The 4,168-nt window shown below is 32.9% G+C and overlaps 1 protein-coding gene across 3 annotated transcripts in view; it reads right to left on the bottom strand.

Annotated features, from left to right (window-relative positions):
* The window catches only part of LOC106878148 (membralin), a 79,808-nt gene extending 76,673 nt beyond the window's left edge, over window positions 1-3,135 (bottom strand). For all 3 annotated transcript variants that reach the window (XM_014927275.2, XM_014927277.2, XM_014927278.2), the window contains exon 1: window positions 2,816-3,135. The gene's annotated coding sequence lies outside the window, so the exon portion shown is untranslated. The remainder of the gene's footprint in view (window positions 1-2,815) is intronic.
* Window positions 3,136-4,168: the final 1,033 nt, after the last annotated feature.

Below are 4,168 nucleotides of genomic sequence, written 5' to 3'. Positions count from 1 at the left end.
ATACATATATATATACATATATATATACATATATATATATATATACATATATATATATATACATACATATATATATACATACATATATATATACATACATATATATATACATACATATATATATACATACATATATATATACATACATATATACATATATGGGTCAATAGCTACTACAAAAAAATTGATGTGTTTAATTAAATTAAGAAACGTTAAAGCTTTTACAAATTTGTACAGTACCATAGCGAAGAAAGAAAAATCAAAGTGCAACTTCTTTTTTGTCTCACATTTTTTTTTTTTGGTCCTCCACTTTCTTACCGGTGGTGGTGGGGGGAAGCAAAATATTCACCCTAATATTTTGGTGGTGGTGGTGATGATGTTGGGCCTCATATTTGTGAATTTAAGAATCACTCGACTAATCTCTACATTGTATGGTGTATATAAAATATACCTACAAATCGATATGTTGTATTTGTGATGTATGAGGATACTCGGGGAAACTCAAAATAGTGAGAGTATTCTCAACATTACGTCCACACAATGTATAGATTAACATCTATGCTTAATTTATATATATATACACACACACACACACACTCAACCGTTGGTGTGACATATTTTGAATTCTTTATAATCATTAACATTACCATAATCATCCCTAACTGATATTGTGATTACTGTCACCATTAGTATCGCTGTTATAGCAAGAAACCTATATTGCTAAAGACAAACATAATTGATAGAGTGTCGGACAAAATGGTTTGCACGATTTAAATCATGTCCCGTTTCTCATATGTAAGTTCGAATCCGGCAGCAAGCAAAATCGCTTGTGGTTATATAATTACATCCCAAATTTTACTCAGGATGGATATCATCAACTTATAATGATTTGTGTTTAATAATAATGATCTCTAACTTAAGTAGCTAATATATCTTTGGGGAAAATGCATAACTGTCACAGCTTCCCATTTCTTGAAGAAAAAAAATTAAATAACCTTTTCAAAGTACATGTCTATGTATGAAATAATATTAATCGATCCGAAACCGCTTTTGTCGAAGAACGAGACTAAATGAAGAAAATATCAGTATACTGAAAAGATGGTGATGGTGATGAGGAGGAGGTTCAGTGGTGGAGATGAGGGAGGTCTAGTGATGTTTACAACTGAGACACACAGACAGACAACGTCTGATCTGACATATATTAAAAGACGACAAACTTCACTCACCCATATTCATGCAATAATTAAACATGTATTTTAGTTGTGAATGTTGAAAAAAATGTCTGCATAAATATATATGTATCTAATTAAAGCAGGGACCTAATCAATAGTCTTTATATTACTAATTAGTAACAAAAGAAAATTTTAAAGCTGTCTCTAAACAGAGAAATAGTGTCACTTGTTACGTAGTTAGAAGTGTGAAGAATGTATACCTCGTCCATTTGGATGAGTCTTTCACTCTTATACGAATATATTTAATATAGAGTGCATATGAAACTAAAGCACTTTTTCCCTGTAGTCCTAAATCAAACGGTTCACAGTCCAAGTATGACCCTCCCACAGAGAGCTGGAAACTAGAGAGTTAAAACTAAATAATGGACAGGGCGTATTCTTATAAAGAATCTTAGATGTGAATAGAATTAAAAAATAGAGTATTACACATTAAGACATCAACAAACACATACACACACAGTAATAGAAACAATACACGTATCAGGAGATATATATCACTAAGAAATAATACACAGGGATACATACATCAAGAAAAATACATACACGTACACATAAGATTTACATATACACCAATACAGAATTTACTAATATATATATATATATATATATATATATATATAGTATACAGCATTCGAGTAACTTCTAAGTCGTCGAGAAAGCCGAAAATTAATACTACCCTTTCTTTCTACAGACTAATAATTACACACACAGGCACACATACATCAACAACTCATATGCATGTCAACAAGACATGCATAATAATGCATATACATACACATGTGTATATCCTTACAGTTTTTTTTTAATGACTTATGTTGAATTAATTTTACATGCTAGGCACAAAGATTCTTACCATTTTCAACTACACACATAATTGTGACATTCAAAAATACACGCATTCCTCACCCGTTATTATTTATCGAAGAACTTGTTAAACGTCTTCTCGGTCTTCTATCGACGAGAAGTACCAAAAAGCATGAGATAAACAAATATATATATTGTACATAAGTATATATAAAGTTTTTAGGATACCAATTACGAAAATATAATTAACACTAAGTGGAGGGTGAAATCTCATTATAATATATACATGAGTGTGTATGTATATACACATATTAGGGGTGACTCCTGGTACTTACGCCAGAGAATACAATTTTAAAGATTATAACTGAAGTAGGTTTCATTTAGTCGTCTACCATAAAAATGAAAATATTTAATTTATTTGTATCTTCTTATATATCTTAGGCACTGCATTGCATTCATGCACACCACACACACACATATAATATGGTCTGTTTTTATGGACTTCATTAACAATCCTGTTCTGTCTATTTGATACCACCCAGTTTTGCAGCATCTTTCTGTGTTTAAGTCGCACTTGCAAATACGTTTGTCAGTGGCCGTTTAAATAGCGTTGTGATGATGGGGTACAAAAACCGAGAGGGTCCAGCGAGTTCAAAAAGTACGTTACCGGGAAACTGGGGGATAAGTATATAAGTGACTGAGGGGGAAAATGTCGATAAAGAACAAACATATAAATACAGAAGAAAAGAAAATTAAAACAAAATTACTGTGAGAATTACCTGGCACATAATAATAATAACAGCGACAAATCGGAGGAGACGAGAAGATTGTAGCATCATTGACAAGCTCTCTAGTAATAAAGGCTTGTTTACTACTTTCTATTTACGGTAGGCAGTAAGTGCTACGATTTAGTTGGAAGATAATGGTGCTTGAAAGTCTTATTAGTTGAGTTTTTTTTATATATATATATATGTTTGTCTATCCCGTAGGTCTATTTGACAGTCTCGTCTCAACCAAAATCAGCACCACTACCACTAATGCTAATATTGAAAACAATGGTGTCGCCCACCACCACCACCAACAACAACAATGCGACTACTTCAATACTGCTACTGTAACTACTACTATTACTACTACTCAAAACAATTCCCCCATCTTACCCTAGACCTCTATGTCTATCATACCAACTCCACTTCTATTTTTATCACTACGGCAACTAAGTATTTTAACTGTTTAAATATAAAATAAATTGGTTGTGCTATGAAGAAGAGCAAAAGTTTAACGTTTCGGATATTTTATGATTGAGTCCTATGAGAGTTGTAATTAAATTCTCTAGCTTTTTTTTTTAATGTTGTTGCCTTTTTGCTTACGAATGCTTACTTTCGTTGGTTTATTATTTAATCTAAACTTAACATAGTCAGTGGCACATTTGAAAGAGTGACAAAAAAAAATTGAGCTATGTAGTTATCTCCCTTCTCATATACAGGATCAATTTTATTGAAATGAATATTCACCTCTAAAAAAAATATTGGGGCTTGGCACCACAAGTTAAAATTATTAATATTGCGGATAGGGTGGTGGATTGGTAGATTCGTTGGAATATCGGACAAAATGCATTGCGGTGTTTGTTCTAGCTCGTAAAGAGGTCGAATTTATCTTTTGCCCTTCCGGGTTCGATAAAACTCTGTCAGTCAACTACTGGAGATCAATATAATCGACTGTTCCCTGACTTCATACCTAAATTAGAAATGATTATTATTGTTTAAAGATTATTATTCTCATTTTTGCTGTTTTCGCTGAAGTGTCGGGAAAAAATGCCTTCTGGTATTTGTTCCAGTTCTATAAATTCTGTGCAAACCCCCAACCGAAGTCAACTTTGCATTTAATTATTCCGAGGTCGATAAAATAAAGTTCTGGTCAAGCACAATGGTTGATTTTATCGACAACCCCAGCCCCCACCATACACGCACACACAAAATCATGGGTTCATGCTTATGTTAGAGGCGAGATGGCAGAGTCGTTAGTTTTCAGGCTGGATTCCCAAGAGACTATGGACATTTTCCAACCGCCTTCTACTTAGTCCACCCCTAGGTCTTCTGTCAGTTAATGCAGTTTGAAGAATCTGTCTTGCA

The sequence above is a fragment of the Octopus bimaculoides genome, chromosome 7 (genome assembly GCF_001194135.2).
Source record: "Octopus bimaculoides isolate UCB-OBI-ISO-001 chromosome 7, ASM119413v2, whole genome shotgun sequence".
NCBI classification, from domain to species: Eukaryota; Metazoa; Mollusca; class Cephalopoda; order Octopoda; family Octopodidae; genus Octopus; species Octopus bimaculoides.
This window is presented reverse-complemented; position numbering and strand designations above follow the sequence as displayed.